The sequence below is a fragment of the Protopterus annectens genome, chromosome 4.part1, assembly GCF_019279795.1.
Source record: "Protopterus annectens isolate FY-2018-M chromosome 4.part1, PAN1.0, whole genome shotgun sequence".
Classification (NCBI taxonomy): domain Eukaryota; kingdom Metazoa; phylum Chordata; order Ceratodontiformes; family Protopteridae; genus Protopterus; species Protopterus annectens.
The window spans coordinates 589,193,897-589,215,391 of record NC_056734.1 but is presented as its reverse complement, the minus strand read 5'-3'; positions in this window follow the sequence as shown (position 1 = coordinate 589,215,391).

Genomic DNA, 21,495 nt, shown 5'->3' with positions numbered 1-21,495 from the left:
CTCAGCATTAGTACATGCTGCCAAGCTCTGCTTAAATGCTGAAGTCAGAAACTGAAGGCTTTTTTATGGACCATTTCTGGGAATGTGTGCTTTATGTGATTATACTTTTTGACCAGATTAAAAATGTGAAAATGGTGTTGATAACAGAGTGGTGAAAATGGTAGACAAGCAGAGGGGAGGACATAGGGGAAACTATGCAGTAATTTGCAGAATGGTGGTGGGAAAGCACCACAATCATGCACTTCTTCACAACATTCATGTAAAATTGTAATCAGAAGTTGATGAATTTGGAGAGTCACCACATCAGGGGTGGGTGATAACAAAATAATAATGTTGTAGAGCTAATTGGACCAAATCAAATGGTGGAGAGCTAAGTATGGGGTGTAATCTTTTTGGTGAAAGAGGTGCCTTTTATTTCTTTTTTTTTTTTATTTTTAGACAGAGCACTCTTGGTGATGGTGCTTAGGAATCGGAAGGTAAGGTACATAGGTTAGGTTAGGTAGAAGACACAGACTTTCAGATCATACAAGATAGGCAGAGATGGTGATGGACACTTGGAGGACACCATGATTTGAGAAAGTATGGAGACATTCAAGGTGTATCTCCATCCAGCTTGATCACAGTGCAAATCTAATCTTCAGCCTAAGAACTGTCATCACTGCCTCATGTTTCAGTTTCCTGGATCAGTGCTGGATGTGGCATTAAGTTTGCAATCTGATGAATGGTCTTTTCAACTCTGCCAGTTCAGGCACCTACACACCTCTGCATTACACCCTGCACTCTTCCTGTCACCTTCTGAGGGCTGAAAAAGTCTCTACCTCCAGTACTACTCTTGGCAGGTACCACTGCACCAGCAGCTGGGGCAGAGCTACCTGCCACAGTTGAGGCAGGTAGAACAGCAGCTGTGGAGGCAATGCTGACAGATTGCAACCCCAAAGCGCTGGCTGTCTGTGTTGCCTGTGGTGCTGCTACCACAGCCACCTGTGGCATTCCAGTCCTGAGTGATCAGTTTAGATCCCTATACTTATGTTTATTTGGGTTTCAACAACAATGTATCCAAAAAATAAATAAATAAAAAATAAATAATACAAACAAATAAAGAGAGAGTGGGTTGGGGGAGACAAAACAGAAAGAATAACACCAATGGCATGCCATATTATTATTTCAATACATAAATATGACACATAAATATGTTTCCCTTTGCCACATCCAGATATGATGTGAAGGTATTAATGTATTATAAAATAAATCAATCTCACTGCTATTGTATATGAAATGAGAATATTTATTTGACTATGGCATGTCAGATATACACTTTCCCAGATCTTAATTCCAGATACTAAAACTGAATTGTTAATGCCAATTAATATTGCCATAAAGATTTTAGAAATACTATCTTGTAATAAGAGCTAATTTCTGCTTCTGGAAATTGAACCCACAAACAGCTAAGCTGCTGTACTCATTTTCTAATACAGTCACCAAGAGCTACTTTAGCAGGCATATATTATTCATATAAAGCTTAGGTATGCCTGTTCATGCTGATAATGCTGATATGGACTGATGGCTTGAAAAGTGTTATCGTACTTGATGCATACTTTCCCCATGTCTGTCTGAGGTGAGCCAGTCTATCCTCATGTACCTCATTGTTCAAGGCTATATGTATTCTACATCTATACAGAAGAGAAAAAAAAGACAAGATACAAAAGCATAATGAATGGCTAATCTATGCTATATAATTCACTGCTAATGAGTTAGTATAATTACACAACTGAGAGGTTTGCATTCTTAAAGTCATCCTCCCATCAGCTCAGGAGGTCCTACTTACACCTCTTCATGTCACTGTAATTGTGATGACTGTGACAACCCTCCACTTCTGGGACAGTAATCAAGGACTCTCAATCCTCAATGTTCACTGAGAGGATAGCAGATACACACCCACTATTCCCAGATGCAGTTCTCTGCCTCAAACACAATCAAGCACAACTTTCCTTAAGAGCACACAGGGAACACAGTAAGCCTGGGGCTGGTTTCTCCCTCTTTCTCCAGATCCCCAAAATAAGACTCCCCATTGGCACAGCTATAGAGTTGAGTTCTTAGCTAGGGTTTCAAGCCAAGTCCTCCAGCACTCTCTTGTCCAACCAGTGCTTCATGCCCCTGCCCAAGTAGCTGACTTACACATAGTCTTGGAGATTTTATTTACACATACACACACTTGGGAAAGGCTGGCACATGTTTACTAGCTATGCCCTCTTTTTCCCAGACTATAAAGTAGTTATCACTGCCACCAGAACTCCTCGCCAGCTACTTTAAGGCCCTGAACAAAGGGTGTCCAATTTTACTGAGTGAAGTTGATATTAATACAAATGGTAGTTTGACCAAGAGCAAGGCTATTAGCAGTGGTCCACACAGTGTCACCAAATAAATATGCAAATACTCTCAAAACTTAAATATCTCTACAAAAATCAGCCACAATGAAAGGTTTAAATATATTTAATAATAAATATAAAAGAATAAGACAATACTAGCAATCTATTCACAGTGACATCAGAATTAAAAATCACACAAAACATTTAAAATAACATTGAAGAACAGATGCAGACAAATAAAGAAAACAATATCTGAACTAAGCTTTATTATATTCCTGACTGTATCTAAGAAATTCACTATTCCCTACTTACTTAATCGAGCAAGGTGGATGATATGCCGAATGGCCCTTCATGTTGTCAGGCCCAGGGCAGAATACAGAATGCTCTGTCTCACTAAGAGACTTCTCAAAATAATATCTAAAATATTACTTCTGGGATAGCTTGCAGAATGACATCACTTCTGGTCATTGTACTTCTAGTTCCGAGGCATCCTCCCCCATTGCTGGAAGCTGGCAGAATTTAGCACCTACCTTTAAAAGTACACACACAAGGGCTTTTGCACAGATCTGTGGTAGGTGCTGGAAGTCATAAAACAATTTCATACATCCACACTTCCAAAGTAGTAATTAGTTCACCCCAAACACAATACAGAAAGCTTCCTAGTACAGACTTTGTGTCTCTGGCTGCATTGAAATCTATAAGATAGCATCTTTATGGCCTAGCCCGTAAAGTGATTTAATTTCAGATTTATTTTAAAGTTTGCTGGACTGAGGTTAACCTCCTGTATTCTAGTTCCTCTTTTAAAACATATGCATTTAAACAGTTACAATAGTGCATTACATTTCTGTTCTCTCCAGTAGGGCACACCGTGTATGCATTTTAAACACAAACACTTTACAAATGCCTTTTCAGCACAAATGTCTGTACAAATCAATTTGATATACACATGGCATACAGTTCTAATACATTTGTGACAAGTATCTTGTATAAATCAGTTTGATATTCGCAAATGACATATAAATATTTACAAAATTTCAGCTAGCTGTGCTTGCAGTACCTCCTATTGTCACAATGACATTGTTCCCCAGTGTCTGGAATGACAGTTGCACTGGAGACAACCTTGGCTAAGGCCAAGCTATTCCATGTTCCAGCCTTATACTAAGACCTGGTATAATAGTTCTGCTGCAGCCTACATATGAAGTGTTTGATGAGGAGTGCCAGAACAATCCTGAACTCCTCAGCTTCCCATCTTTGTGCTCGAATTGGAGCACCATCTTCCCCTTCACCAGCCATGTCTACACATGTACACGTAGAACAATGTGTCTGAACTGGAACCCAATTCAGATCTCATGTGTAACAACCTGTGCACAAGAATACACAGCCTCAAAATTTAAACCACAAAAATGACTTGGCAGACACATTGTCAACAATTACATATAAGGGTATGTGAAGTTTATTTACAAAGGAATATGTTTGTTAACATTACTGATGGTGTACATTTCTCAATAGCAATTGTTCGTTGTCTGCATTTTTTGCATTGATTCTGTCATAGCATGTTGTATAGTACTATGTTTCTTTTAACTAAACTTGAGTAATGTTACCTGCCTTTATAGCTAGGTACATTTCTCTGAGAAATCGTAATGGTTGTTATAAAAAATGCTATATGACTAGTGCAATGACTGGGTTACAATTGTAGTCCAAAAAATGTATTCAGACTGTGATATCTGCTGATATCAACCAAAGGGTATATCCTAAATGTTAAACATGTGCAAATGCTTACATTATAACTAAAACTACTTTAGTTAAGGATGTTATCTGTTATGGAGTTGCAAATGTCTAGCCATCCTCACAAAAGAGCTTTATCATTGCTATAAATATTTATTTTTTGTGGTGGGGAAATCTTTACAGTTCTATATTCCTTGTGTGAAGACCTAGAGAGCCATACATTTAATTTCTATTAGTCATGATGCCTGCATATATTTGTATATCTTCTGTTACTAGTTATTTTACTTAATTTCCTTTTGTGTTTCTTATTTTTCATCACATACAGGAATATGGCAAGAAAACCTCTGGCCCATGTAAAACACCATTCACAGATGTGGAGAATGCGATGTTTGTGCATGGTCTTTTCAACACGGCTCAGGCCTGTTAAACAGACACAGAGCTAACAAGTCTTCCTATGACCATATTTGGGAGCAGGTGATCAATGATGTCAATGTGGGTGGAGGACATGGCCATGATAATGTGAAAATCAGACATTGTGCCAGCAAAATGATTACCAAACCAAGTATAATGAAACTGCTATTGCACAGGAATAGAAGGCTACTGGTTGTGGTCCTAGTACTGAATCACCACTGACTGAGACAGAAGAGTTCCTGTCCAGTGTAAGAGTTCCAGACAGCTCATCTGGGTGTTCCACATTCATAGCTGATGGTAGTATGCCATATATATATATATATATATATATATATATATATATATATATATATATATATATATATATATATATATATATATATATTGAGAGAGGGGGGGAGTGGGAGATTGATTGGGAGAGGGTGAGTGAGCGTAAGATAGAGAGAAGGGGAGATGAGAAAAGTGGAGAGCAGATTGTTATATTAAATGTTTCTAAATACGCATATGTATGGTGAACTTTATGTTTATTGTGTCATTTGCATTTTAATACTTATGATCCCTCTTTCTTCTCCATTTCATCTGTCTAGGCACATCTGAATTTCCATGACCACCTGCAACTGGAAGGCACATACATTTTGTTTTCCTATTGCTGAACATAAAGTTGATTTATAATGTCCTTTTTTAATTGAAATTGATTCTATTATTGCTTAACTTTAACTTTTTACATAACATAACTTTGATCAGCTCTTACTCTGTTTCTCTCTTTGTTATCTATAATTGTTATCATAGGCGAGCCTGCCACTGGCACTATGAAACTCCTACCATCTGAGGTTATTGTATTGGTAGCCCCCTGACAATGATGGCGGTGATGAAGAGGCACAGTCTGGAGATTCAGAGGGTCAGCCTTACCGTGAGTTTGTGGCTCCCACATACCCCACCTATATTTTGGAGACAGTCAATATGCCCTTGCATACCCATGACATGGAACCATCAGAGACAGTACAGGCTGAGGGTGACACTGTTGATTAGAGCTGGCTAAGTCTCACCCTAGCTGTCATGATAGTGAAGTACCACACAGTGATGTTGGTAGAGGTGTTTGGAGGAAGCCTGTCCACCTTCCTTGTGATGCTAGTCTGTCAATAGGTGCCACACAATGTATGTGTAGGGCCACAAAGGAGGCAGAGGCATGTTCCATTATGGCCTCTGACGAGATAGTTCAAGTAGTGCATGTTTTGCATTCTGACATGAGAGACTGCTTGAAACATGTGGATGACTACTTGGACAAGATGAATGATACACTGAATTGGGCAGTGTCTGTAATGGAATATTTGCTGGGGAGAGTCAGCATCCATGGTGCCGGAGAGCTACTATATCTTCAGTTGTTAACCAACATGGTCATGCCAGTTCCCACTCCCACAGAGGCACGACATCTACTGTTGTGTCAGTGACTGAAGTGTCCATATTCAGATATGGTAGTCCATGTGTTCATGGTCATGGACATGATTATGATGAGAGCTTATGCAGCAGACATTATTCACATTCGGGTTCAGGTATCACCCTGACTTCTAGCCAGGGCCTTGGAACTAGCAGTGCAGCTCCTGGCAGAAGTAATTCTCTTAGTTGGGGGTGGGGGTGACAACAGTTAACTCATTACTCTGTCATGCATGTCTCACTGCTGTCTGACAAGCCAGGATGCAGTGTTACCAAAAGTGCTTTGACTGTGTTTATGCAGATGCACAACCACTAAAAATCATCTTTCCCATACCAACTGAAACACACAAGCATAAGTTATAAATATCACTACTGACTGATATAAATCTGTTGCTACTAACCCTGACAGTGCCATACTGGCTGAAATAGTTTTTGTACAAAATATAAAGTTCAATTTCAGTTTACTTCCACCAATTCTGTTGTTTTAAACCAGCAAAAAAAAAGCAAAAACAAATGGATGGAAAACGCTCAATTTATTAACAAAAAAAGCTTTCAGGAATGTCCCTTCTTCAGTGTTAAAATCAAGTATTAATAAACCTTAGAATTTATAACAATTTCAAAAAAAACCCACATGACACAGCAATCCAATGTATAACCTAACATCATTAACATCTCATTAAAAATACAAATGATTCTAAAAGGTACTACTTTCCTTCTTATAAATCACATACATGCATATATATGAAAAAAACATCACAATACATATAAAGACATATTCAGCTCTAAAAAGTTAATAAAATTGTTCATTTATAAAAATAACATCTATCTATCTATCTATCTATCTATCTATTTTTACTCAACGACTAAATTATTCAAAAAGTAACAGTGAAAACTTAGCTATAAAATATATTCCTTACCTACTTATTCTCCACTATATCTAACTTATACCTCCTTTTGAAAGTACCTAATTACCTATACTGTTTCTGTCTAAACTCTAGCATCGGTTTTAATGTTATTCTGTTGTTCAATCCTGGTGCAAACCTTCAAGAGACTTCAGTGGCAGCGAATGAGCTTTCTAGCCTATATAGAATTTAACATTGTTCCACGAGGGCTTCGTATTCTTAAGATGCCATCTTATGAAAATGCCTATCCTGAACTTTTAAAATCCTGGCAACAATTTAATTTAAAGTTGAGCAGGGATTATATGATTTTAATGAATGAACACTTTGCACCTATAGAAAGTGAATTGCTTGAAGAAATAATAAGAATGGAGAATGAATTTACTACTTCCAATAATTATATGAAAATATCGGTCCCTTATCAGCTGATGTTAAATAGAACGAACATATTAGATAAGAAATTATAAGCTACTAAACAACATAAATTGCAAAGGGATATTAACAACTTCAAAATGGGCCATATTTTTTTCTTGGCTGAGATCTCAAATAAATAATAAGAAACTTCAAATGAAAGAACAGATCAATAGAATGCATGAACTTGATACCTTTACAGAAGTAGAGATAACTTCAAAGAATCACCAAGAACGTAATTTTACTTTACAATGGTCCAATCAGGAAGGAGAGCCTGCTATTGCAGTTTCTGCTCATGACAAGACTGGACAGCAGCAATGTACTACACAAATGAAAGTAATTACGAGTTCTACTTCTACACCAAATTTGCAAGTAGAAAAGAGTAAAGCAACTGTAACACCAAAAACGAAGCAAGCTGATATTTTTTTAAAGTTACCCCAGCCAATATTGGTGAAATTACCAGAGAAGGTAGAGCTGAACAAACGCTAACAATCGAGAGGGCGTTCTCAGCAGAGAAACAACTCTATTACGGGAAAAAGGAAAAACGACAGCCTGCTTCCGAATATCAAACAGGGACGGAGATAAATGGTAAGCCTAATGACTCTTTTTTGAACTTATCGAGCCTTACTCTTAACGACTGCAATGCAGAGTTTATTCAATAAAGGCTTACAGTTTATCCCATGTAGTTCAGACTCAATAGTGGAGGCATTGACTGACTTAAAAACTTTTGTCCGAAATGTATGTTTAAAACTGTCGTTTAAAGATTCATGCAATGATACAAGAGTTGAATTTAAGAAGAAAAGTACATTTATTCCTAATAATTATTCTATTTTGGATACTTTTTTAATAATATATGAAGACGATTTAAGAAGTGTGTATCAAGATGAAAATACTGGAAAATTTAAAGTGAAAAAATATAATGTTTCATATGAAGAGTATTTAGCTTGTAAGCAATTATGTACTAATGATGATATTATTATCAAGCAAGCAGACAAAGGAAGGGCAATGGTTATATTTAATAAAGAAGCATATAATAATTTAATGAAGGCATTTTTAAATGATAAATATACTTTCAAAGAATTAACTTTTGATGAAGGGCAAAAGATAATTTATGAAATAAATATGTATGTATATGAGATGCAAACACAAAATGATATTACAATAGGGTTATTTAATTTTTTTCACACTGCCAACTCCAGTAATTCCTGTAATATACGGGATACCAAAGCTGCATAAATCAATGACCACCCCTCCGATGAGACCTATTGTCTCTGGAAGGGGGTGGTCTACAGAACCTATTTCCATTTATATCCAGGAACGGTTATATAAATATTTGCATTTATAACCTAGTTATATTAGAGATACAAATGACTTTCTGAAAAAATTGTATACTTGGTATGAAATGAATACTAGTATAGAATATATAATGGTAACGTTAGATATAAGTTCACTATTCACAGTAATACCAAACGATCATGGAGTTAAAGCAATTTGTGAATTTCTGTGTGAAGAAGTGAAAATGAAAGGGAAAGAGGTGGAGACATTATGTAGTATGATAGAAATAGTTCTGGAAAAGAACGTTTTTTTATTTACTAGGAAGCCATATTTACAAATGTCAGGAGTGGCCATGGGTACTGCTATGGCCAACACCTATGCTAATATAGTATTAAATCAATGGAAGAAAAATTATATAAGAGATTCTAGTAATATTTTTAAAAATAACATTCTTTTTTACCAATGTTTCATTGAAGATTGTTTTTTATTATGGAAAGGCAATGAACAAGAATTAAAGGCCTTTGTCCAATATTTGAATAATACTACAAGTTTTCTTAAGTTTAATATAAACTATTCTCAAAATAAAATATTTTTCCTGGATGTAGAAATTTATAAAGGCATTGACAATAAATTAGACACCAGTCCATATAGAAAGAATGTATAAGTGAATAAGTATACACATGCTAAAAGCATGCATGCAGCACATGTGTTTAAGGTATTGTCAAAAGCCAGTTGCTAAGAATTAGTAGGCTGAATACAGATTTTGATAAATGTAAAGAACAAATGGAAATTTTAATAAATGAATTTCAAAATAGAGGATATGATAAAGAGAATATTATACAAATGAGTAAAAATATAATGCAGCTTAGGACGAAGCAAGTGTCTCCTTACTTTAGTAGTTATGTGGATACTATCGACAAAGAAATGAAAATAAGTCCTGTAGTAAGGTATGTCACTACATATAATAATTTGATTAAATATGTAGAGGCAATTATAAAAAGGAATTGGCATATTTTAATGGTTCAACCGGAATTACAAATGTTATTAGGTAATAAGCCTTACTTTGCTTATAGAAATATGAGCAATTTAAAGAGAAAGTTGTGTTTTAAAGATTTTAAAGTGAATTTAACTACATCTATGGTACATAATACCGGAACATTCCCCTGTTATAATTGTAGCTGCTGTTCTGATATTTGTGAAAAATAATATTTTGAACACCCAGTAAGTAAGTTAAAATATGAAATAAAATGTGCAGCAACATGTAAAACAACTATGGTTGTTTAAGCTACATGCACACAACGTCAATGTTTCTATGTTAGAAAATGTTCTAGATGTTTAAAATACAGTATTATTGAACATAGGTCAGATATGAAGAGGAATATTCCATCTAATGCATTAGCACAACATACATTAGATAAAGGTAATTCACATAACTTTAAATTTAAGGTGAGAGATGTTATATATAAGAACTTACGACTGGGTGATCAGAATAATAAGTTAGAAATATCAGAATATAAATGGATAATATGATTAGCAGCGGATAGAATACTAGGATTGAACAACAGAATAACATTAAAACCGATGCTAGAGTTTAGACAGAAACAGTATAGGTAAGTAGGTACTTTCAAAAGGAGGTATAAGTTAGATATAGTGGAGAATAAGTAGGTAAGGAATATATTTTATAGCTAAGTTTCCACTGTTACTTTTTGAATAATTTAGTCGTTGAGTAAAAATAGATAGATAGATGTTATTTTTATAAATGAACAATTTTATTAACTTTTTAGAGCTGAATATGTCTTTATATGTATTGTGATGCTTTTTTCATATATACGCATGTATGTGATTTATAAGAAGGAAAGTAGTACCTTTTAGAATCATTTGTATTTTTAATGAGATGTTAATGATGTTAGGTTATACATTGGATTGCTGTTTTTTTGAAATTGTTATAAATTCTAAGGTTTATTAATACTTGATTTTAACACTTTTGAAATAGTTTTGTCCCAGTCCCCTTCAATAAAAACATCATACAGAATGACATTTGACGATGTTTATTAAACTTCCATAAACATGATTGTTAACCAATATTTATTAATTTTTATTAATTTCCACCAAAACACGATACAGGTAAAAATAACATCCATGTAACATTAACACAGGACAGCATGATTCTGCTCATCCTGACCAGTAAGCAGCGTCCATATCTCCACTGACTTACTTATGAAGCAGCATACCAGCACTCACTTCAGTTACCATTTATTGAATTACATCTCCAACCAAATAAGCAGCTTACCTCCGCTTGGTTATTTACTTATCAAGCAGCGCAACTGCTCACTTTCCTTCCCAACTTATTGAAATGAACATCCAACACCAGAGGGGGAACAGAAGAGGGCAAGCATGCCCATCTGCTCCGCCCAACCCAAACTGAAAATAACTGCAATCCACCCATTAAGCCCCTCCCTACCCTTACCTCATTTCCTTCCAATCATCCCTCCTTCCCATTTAACCCTGTCCTCCTCCTATTTTCTTAATTCCTGCTCCTTTATTTTCCTAGCCCACTTGAAGATGTCCCCGGACAACTCGGTCTGTTTCAAACCACATTTATCACTTGTACACACTTACTTCTTTGGTGTCAGGCTTGCCCTCCTGTAACCCCCCATGCAAATGATGATGCCCATGCTCTGCCCCTTGCACATTTCCTTGTGACATAAGGTTGTCTATGTCTGATGTATAAAGTAGATAGCAAATGCTTGCTAATGCAGATGCTTGCTCTAATGGAATATGTTGCAGAAAATGTATTTATATGTATTCTTTCTGCTCATTTGTGAATGATTGATATGTACTTCTTGACCTTCATTGTATTTGTTGCATTATTCTCACTATTGCAGTCCTAAGTAATTATTGCATGTTGTTACACATGTGCAAGTGATGCTAACATACTGACCTCACTGATGCTTTAGGTACATTGGTCAATTGTAATGCATGCTAGACAGTACTTGGCAAAATTTTATATATATATATATATATATATATATATATATATATATATATATATATATATGTGTGTGTGTGTGTGTATATATATATATATATATATGTGTGTGTGTGTGTGTGTGTGTAAGCTTTCTATCAAAAGTGTGAAAGGCGATTTACCATCAATCAGATGGTTGAGAGTAAAGGTACAAAATTTGAAAATCCCAACTTGAAATCACATCGCCTCCAGAACATGTGATGCAGCTTGCATTTGTCATTGTGAGCATTCCTGTTTACAATGAATTGCACTACAGTGGGGATCAGGAAAATTACTGCTTTCCTCACTGTAGTGTGATCTTGGAGTTGGAATATATAATTAGCAGGGGGTGTGAGGGGCATAGGTAAGTTAACATTATTGACATTACCGCTTCGATGGTGTGAGGGCTCGCTGGATGCCATTTTCGCTCATTCAGATCACGTAAGTAATAACTCGATGAGGAGATTTGCAGTATTTTGATAGTTTTATATATATATATATATATATATATATATATATATATATATTTATATATTCACATTATAATCTTAAAATCCTGAAATACTGAATCTCAGAATTTCGGGACCATAAAGCCGAAAGCTCTAAATATCGAAATCCCAAAAGCGCGAATTTTGAAATTGCGAATCCTACACTAACCAGACACCACACACATACACAAACACACACCTTCCCCCCACACATAAACACACAAACCTACACTACATACAAGCAGGGGGGCAAGCTTCCCTGCACCCCCAAACCCCTCCTACTTAAATATACTAACTCCAGGATCCCACTACACAGACAAACACACGAAAACACCACCACACACCTACATTCCCCTTGCACACACACATCACAGTCACAACACACACTGACACACACTAAAGCCCCTAACCAACAGCCTTAAACATGCATACTTACCTGGACTTCCATTCAAACACTGCAACACCAGAAGCACTACTTCAACATCTCTGAATGTCGGGATTTTTAAATTCGCGCTTCTGGGGTTTCGGTATTTAGAACTTTCGGCTTTATGATCTTGGGATTCTGAAATTCGGTATTTCAGAATTTCAAGATTATAAAGTGTTTCTATATATATATATATATATATATATATATATATATATATATGTGTGTGTGTGTGTGTGTGTGTGTGTGTGTATGTGTGCGTCTAATTTACATATCTGAAATGCAACATAAATGAAGACTAGATAACCGAGACAAGAATGCCAAAATTTCAAATACAAGAACATCCACATAGCTGAACAGTTTACCAGTCTAAGTAACCACTGAGCCAAAATCCCACTGAGAACATACCGCACCACCTACAACCTATCCAGGTGGGGGACTACACCCCCCCAATCTTATTTCTTCTTAGTGACATAAATATTTACATATGACAATAATTTTTTTGCACAGGTTCGACACTTAGTTTGGTTTATACTGTAGCTGCGTACATGAAAACTGCCAAAGTGGCCCACAATGTGTAGCCAAAAAATGACAGTCAACCAACTTGTACAATCCATCCAGCAAAATATGTTCATAGGAGTATACTAGGCTAGTGACCACCAGGCCCTTTATAAGCCTAGCTATGCAACCCAACCCAGTTGTGTCCCTATGTATAATGGGCATTTATTAGGATGGCATATGTTACTTAGGAAGTTTCTAGAGGCTATGTGCTGGTATTTTAGTTTGGATATTACTGTCTGCTTCTGTCTATCAGTGACATGAGTATGTTAGTTTGGACATTCCTGCCTACCTTTGTCTATAAAACACATCATTGCTAGGTCCGGTGTGAATTTCCAATTTCCCATCCATTGGTCAAGGTTATGCTTAAAGAGGCAAAACCTAAAAACAGATGGAATCAAACCACTGTGGACGTGTGCAATAAAATACAAAATGTTTAATGAGTACTAGCTTACAGCTTTTACTTAAAAGCTTCATGAGGTAAAAACTTTTAAAACATCAGTTGTCTATATTTATCACAAATAAGTGCATCACATGACTACAATACATAAAATTAATTGGTACAACTTAGTGGTTGGTAGGCTAAGAAACTGGCTCCACTGCCAAAGTCAGAGATCATCACATCTATCTGCAACTACAAATCAGAGGCATGAGGCGTGTACAACATAGCAACATGAGATGGCTGTTCATTTTTTGATGACAAGGTTGCCACTAATGAAATCCATATTACTCTTCAAGTCACTAATAGATGTTTTCTTTTTGAGTCTGTGATCAATGTGCACTGGACTTCATTGAATATTCCCACTTACAACTGCATCTTTTTCTGTGATTTTGTGGTGCAGCATACTATTTCTTTGTCAAATGTGTCTCATAGCTCTCTGCACATGCCTAGAGGGTGGTTTTGGGGTGGATGCCTCTCTTCCCAATGGAGAGGAAAGTACTAGAAGATTAAGTCTAGTGTTGGCTCCCTAATGAAATGTTGGCACTTGAAATGCTGAAAAAAGTATCAAAAATCAAGTATGAGAGTAAATCTCAAACATTGCTGTTCTCCTTTAATCTTTTTTTATGGGGGACAAGCCCCCCCCCCCAAATTTACATATACCAACTCTGAAATCACAATACCTAGGAGAAAACAGAATATCCCAGGAAATGGCGATCTCTCTCTAAGTACGTATAAGTTCATTTCTTTGGCCATTCAGTCTTTATGTTTCAGGACTTAGTCTAATAGGTCCCAACATTTCAGATGATCACCCTTTTGTCTTCTTATATTCGCTATATTTATTCTCCTCCCCTCCTCTCACCTCCCTAGGACAGTTGGTTGGAAGGAAAGGATTACTGTATCACAGCTATAGTTCAAATAGCTGTACCTCCACTTCCTTCCATTGGAATGATTTTGAGGCTTGTCATGGCTGGTATGCAACTATTCAACTGAAAATGAAATTATCCATAACAGAAACTTTGATTACATAAGCTACATAGACAGATTCTTCAGCATTATCATTTATACTAGTTACCTTTTATGGCGGCATCAAAGTAGATGTTGTTTCTAACTGCACAACCTCACTTGATAACCATCTTGGGAACATGCTGAAATTCTGAGGACCACAACTGCTATTTTTGGAATAACATAGTAGGGAATGCATGACAAGTCCACAGTTGTTGGAGTAGCTTGGATTGTTCTCCTGCGCCAAGGTGTAAGTTTCATGGAGTTGTCCCAGGCTTCATAAACATAGTTGGCAGTTCCATAAATACATGGACCAAGGTAATAACAAATGGCTTATATTAACATGGAATAGCCCTTTGGTTGTGCTCAGGTGCACATAGTATATGATATGCAGAGGCAGCCTAGACACAACTGTGCTACAAATGAAAAGTCCAGAAAACCGCAAATTTTATGAGGAACAGATGAAAAAACATTCTGGGAAAATCTGGACAGTTGAGAGGTATGCTCTGAAGTTACATACACTGATGTCAGAATGTATTCCACAGAGGAATAACATGCTCAAACAGAGCCACAGGACATTTGTAAAAACACTGAGATCAGCATGTTCAAGAATCAGCTCAACAATTAAATGGAAGCAGCGACTTTTTATGCTATGGTTATAAATATATGAATAACAGTAGTTATCTTGCCAGAGTACATAGGTATTATGGAGTGCTTAAACAATTTATGTGATCCTCATGTAATGGTGCTATATATATTATATATTATATATATAATATAGATGTAAAAGAGCACATTAAAGTTTTCCATTTTTAAAGGTAATGTATTATGATCAAAATATTTTCTCACTTATTATTGTATCTTATTTAAATCACTAAAGTTTGACTTTTGGCAAACCATTGTAGGTTTATTGCATTTGCATTCAGTTCGGGTAAATATTTTCTTTAATAGAACCAAATTTAGTCATCAAAAATATGCAACTTGGATAAAAGAATATAAAAATTATTGTGCACATGTTAACTTGTTATAACGGTTTATATGAATAACATATCTTTAAGTCAGAAACAACTCTTGTTGATAAAGTAACAGAACCTGTGCATCTTCCCATAAGTACTCAAAAATAAAACAATACTGAATTATATCTTTGACAGACATCTTCCTAATGTGTTAAGATATACATTCAGATATTCTATGTCTTTACACAGTCTTAACTTATTATAAGAAATTAATGGCTTATTGACTATTGCTACACTGTCTGAGATTAAAAGACAATGAGAAATGTATGTTTCATGCTCGTGACATCATATCCCTATTATAAAAAGACAACTATACATTGTTCACTTACAAATCCATTAAAATCTTTCTACCTTTCTTCACACATTTGCAGAAACAAACACACACACACACACACACACACACACACACACACACACACACACACACACTAATTGCACACAAATTGTTTAATTTTTGCATTAGTAGTATCAAGCACATATCAACTATTTAATGGATTCAGAAATTTACCTTAATTTGTGCATATATATATATATATATATATATATATATATATATATATATATATGTGTGTGTGTGTGTGTGTGTGTGTGTGTGAATAAGCATACTGCTGTGCCTTTTCTTTCTCAGAAAAATGCTGGCAAGAAGACAAGAATTAAAAAAGGCATGAAATGTCAGTGAAACTGCAGAAATTGACTTTGAGTCATGGTCCCTAGTCACTGTTCACTGTGCAGATTGGAATATTTTCATTCATTGTGTACCTATTATAACTTGAGCAATGTCTAATGTAACACTTCTATGATTTGCAATGTTAAGACAGTTTTCTTCAACTACTTACTGCCTAGGCAGGCAGCAATAGCAGGAAGAAAGTTTCAAAGCTAATAAATGAGGCTGTCAGAAATTCTCATTTTTAAATGCATACTGAAAAAAACTCTCTCTGAGGATTCTACAGGTCTAGAGATCAAAGCAGAAATTACATCAGTCTATTTAATTTGGAAAATAATGCAGTTTGTCATATGTTCATAGCTTTGATATAAATAATATATATTAATCAAATGCATGTTAAATGAATTTCTTCTTATATCAAATGTTGGTTTTGTATTAACACATTGTCCAAGATGAATTTGCAGTACTTTGCATTAGGAAGTTTCCAGGTAATAATAGTTGTTGTAGCCTAAGTTTTAATGGGTTACAGCATCATTTTTACATAGTAAGTTCTATCTCAGGAAAGGCTGCTTTGTTAGACTAGTTACAGCAGAAGTAAAAAAAAAATCTGATATGGACAAGTGAATATGATTGTTAAGTGATTAACTAGGGCTGTTTAGCAAAAATACTATGTGTTAAATACAATGGTCTGGGAAGCCATTCACTGTCTCATAATGCAGATAATTTGAGCAACTCTTTTCTCAAACATTCAAATCCATTTCTAGTTACTTAGTGCCAACATTTTTGTTCTATAATATTTTACAAAGAAGTTTCTCAAGGCAGTAGGAACCTGTTAAACAAATCTCTCAGATTTTTTTCTCTTCTACCTTGGAAATTATATAACACTATAAATAGTATAAATAAAACAAAACAAAACTAACAGCGAAGAAAACAAACAAGCAAACAGACAAGCAAACTGACAACTATTTAAATATTATCTACACTTTTTAGACAATGACAAAAACAGCAGTGGCAAATCAGTATAAAGTCATTTTTAATTGCTTGCTGAGTTGATTTAAGTTAGCTTACTTCATCCACCTGTACGAACATGAACTGAATAAAAGAAATGAGTAGAGCATCAGTATAGTATCAGTGCGAAAAATGGATTTGGGCAGGTAGTCAAAATCAACATTCATCATCTGGTGTTACAGGAAAGGGGAAATCCTCTTCCCTCAAACTGTCCAAACATGAGTGTTTGTTATAAAATATTTGGGCTGAAGTGGTCAGAGCCCTTGCATAGGGTGCATTGACAGCTTTGCTCTTCCCACAGAAATATTATTTATGTATTTATGTATTTATTTATTTATTCATTCATGTATGTTTCTATCTATACAATGTATCCCAGACAATATGTAAGAGCCACAGAAGTTAACCACGGCACAGTAAATCCAAAAAATAGCTAAATAACAGCAAATTCAGCATGGAACAAATAATCTCAAATCAGATATGACCATAGAATAATCCACAAACGCCAAATTCAGCGGTAGCACAGTTTATTGCAAGTTAGCGCTTTCACCTATCAGGCTTCATCAGACTTCAAAACTATTATAACAATCCTATTTAAATAGCAAACAATCTAAATCTATTGGTCCACATAATAACACATCATAATGACAATTATTAAAACCATTGAAGTTCAAAAAACTACAATTAGAACATGTACATATATAAAAATATATATTATAAAAACATAAAATCATAAAAACAAAATATATACAAAACAACATCAACTTGTATATTACAGTCTTTATTTATTGACAAGCAGCTTTCTGCCTTTGAGGACAGGCTTAAGAGAAACCTTATCATTATGCCCATGGAAGGTATCTGCCCTGAGCCTAATGATCCACCTTACTTCACATTCCTCGGTAAAGTTGCCAATGTCACCTCCTCGGGGATTGGAAGTAATACTTTGCAAAACAAAAAAAGACAAATGAATGCAAAGGGTCATTTAAAGCACAGTGCTTGGCAAGAGCATTCGATTCAGAACCAACACGTATTGAGTAAATATGCTCTCTAATGCGCTCACGCAATTTACGGCTGGTTTTGCCAACGTAAAATGCCTCACAGGCAACACACCTGGCTAAATAAACTATATTCTCACTCAAACAATTTGTATTGTAAAAAATGTATACATAAACCCTGTAACAGGGTGCACAAACTCTGTACTGGTGTCAATAAAAGCACATTGTCTGCACTGACGACAGGGTGTAGTATTAACCTGATCTTCCTTCGGACCAATAGCCGTCCTATTAAGTGGACGATGACACAGAAGACATTTTAAATTCTTCTTATTTTTGAAAGAGAAATTGGGTTTAGGACCTACTACCCCTGCTATTCATTCATCTAATAATAAAGTATTTCAATGCCTCTCTATAATTTGTTTAATCTCATTCATATCATAGGTGAAAAACATAGGCAACCTCACAAACTGATTCTGTTCATTAGGAGGTGGCAGTGTTACACTTGTATGCCTATCCGAAAAATACGGACTAGCTCTCGTCATCCTCAATAAATCTGTCTGAGAAATAGCTTGATCTATCTCCCTCCGACTATACTGGCATTGCAAAAACATGTCCCTTAGGCTGCCGATCTCCCTTCGGTAACCTTCATCATCTGGGTTCAGCCTCGAAGCTCTCATACATTGCCCCTTAACTACATTATTAAAAACAAAGCGAGGATGCATACTCTTACGATGTAGCAGGGTATTCTTGTAACAAGTTTTCCTATGTATAGCGGTATTAAGTAAGCCACTATCAAACCTCTCAATTTGTACATCTAAAAAAGAAATACTATTATTAGAAAAATTGACAGTAAACTCCAAAAAAGTAGTCAGAGTATTCACAGATGACACAAACTCCATTAAACTAGACTCATCACCTCTCCAAATAAGGAAGAGGTCGTCTACAAAACGTCTATAGAAACCAACCGATAACTTAAATGAATCAAGAGTGAATAACTTCTCCTCCTCCCAACTAGCCATGACTATGTTGGCGAAGCTATTGGCACAAGAAGTGCCCATAGCTACGCCATCATTCTGTAAATATATGTCCCCATCAAACATAAAAATGTTGTTGCTCAAAACAACTTCAAGAAACAAAGCTAAAAGATCAATCTGTTTGTTCCCCATATCCGTGTGTCTAGACAAAAGGGATGGGTCATCAACACACCTACATCATTGGGTATAACAGTAAACAGGCTCTTCACATCTAACGTGACAAGGAAATATGACTCCTCAGTACCTACATTCTTAATATAATCATAAAAGTCCAAAAGGAACTGCTTAGTGTCCCTTAAAACGTGGACATTAGAGTCCACAATTGGTCTCAAATAATATTCTAAATACAACGAAAAAGGTTCCGTTAACCAACCACGTCCGGAGACAATGGGACGCGGGGGGGGGGGTCACCAAAGACTTATGGACAAACAGTATATAATATATAATCTATTGCTGCTCTCTCTTCCATTGAATGCCTTTCTGTAAGAACAGATTAAACGGCCTTATCTATTATCATCTTAAGGCAAGAAGCTACAATTGCTTCTAATGTACATGCATCACATTCCTACTTTAAAGAACAGTAGTGATAATATGTTAATAATTTCAAGGTGCTGCATCTCACAGAGATTATGATTTATGTTTTATTTTCCTAATACATTGTAGTACAGGATAACAAGTGTGGAAAAGTCACATTATTATGAATTTAGATGATCCTACGTTATGTATTCCACTTGAGTTCAAACTATTTCATGTAAAAGTTCCAAAATCTGATTTTCTTAAATTATCCATTATAATGCTCATCTCCTATTTCTGTTTAAGGACCAGTGTCAAGAGCTGAAGAAAGAACTAATGCAACAAGGCCTCATTCAACATATGCTTTTTTTTTCAGTAAGAAAACAAAACATATCGACAGATATTTTAATTAATGTCCAGGTTTAATTTAACTTACAAGTAACAGGAGGTTACATTTCAATCATATCATTTTACAAGTGATGTTAAGGAAGGATTAAATAACAAATTTTGTTCTTGGCAGGGATAAAATAAAGTACTGCTTTTTTGCCTTCAGTAGGACCTTTGCAGTTTGTCCTCTTATACTAAGTTTCAAGCAGTTTTTGAATTATTCTCAAAAATGACAAAATTCTGTAAATAAGAAGAAGTTAGTCTAATAGAAAGTGTAGAACATTAGATGAAGTTATTTAGAGAAGAGGCACTAGCTGCATTATGGCTTTCAAACCACAAATGTATAGATTTTTACCACTTGGCATTGCCCTTTTCCTTGCATGATACAAATTAATTAAATTGTGGTAACTGGAATAAGTGTGTGTGTGGCTTTTTTTACATTTTCAAACCATCTTCAACAGCAACATAAAGGTGCCTTTCATATACATCATATTACTTTGGTAGCGCGTACCTTCCATCACTCAAAGGATAAATGCATGCACTGTTAATGCCAATCTACATAACTGGTGTAGATCTGGAGTGTTATGTCTATCTTTCTCTCTCTCTCTTTCTCTCGCTCTCTCTCTCCCTTCCCCTCCCCCCTCTCTCTTATGTTCCTTACTCTGTGTCTGTCCCTGTGTCCCCCCAATCTCTATTTTTCTGCTATATGATCTGAGCATATCATTTAATCAAACTATCTGTGTCACTCTCCTGAAATGAGGCTTGTGCCTGGATTATTTATCCGATTAACAAAACAGTAAAATAAAATAAAAAAGGCAGACATATTCTCATGACTGCCATTAAATTCTTTTCTGTCTTTCTCTGGAAATTTCTTTGGCATTCCTGCATTGAGCAGCAAAATGTGTCCTAATTGCATGTGCCTGTGGGGTCACCCTTTTGATTTCTTTCGTCATGTACTCTTTTCACAAACCTAATTTTCCATTACTGATACCTAAGCCACAGATTTCTACCTCAAAGATCTTCAAACCAAGCTTTCTCTGCAACCTTCATGTTTTGACTGGCACAGCCTATTATTTGTACTTTAGGCTACTTCTCCTACTTCCAGAAGCCTTGTAAGGTCATTTATTTAGTACTCGTTCTTTCTAATTGTAGTTGGCAGCTGGTATTCATTATACCACAACTGTGGCTGGGAAGACTGCTGCCATGGAAGATCATGACTGCTTTATACATACTGTTTGTGTTTCTAAGTCACACTGATCCTTAGTCCTTAATGCTTTTAAAATGTTTCACACATGTTCTTTAACAGATTTGTCCATGCTGTATTCTAGGTTTGTTTTTGTTACATATTATCTACAGGCTACATGTTTTTACTTCCCAGTTCTCTTTCTGTTTTGTTGATACTAATGGGACTCTCACTGTCTGCCACCACCATGACATCTTCT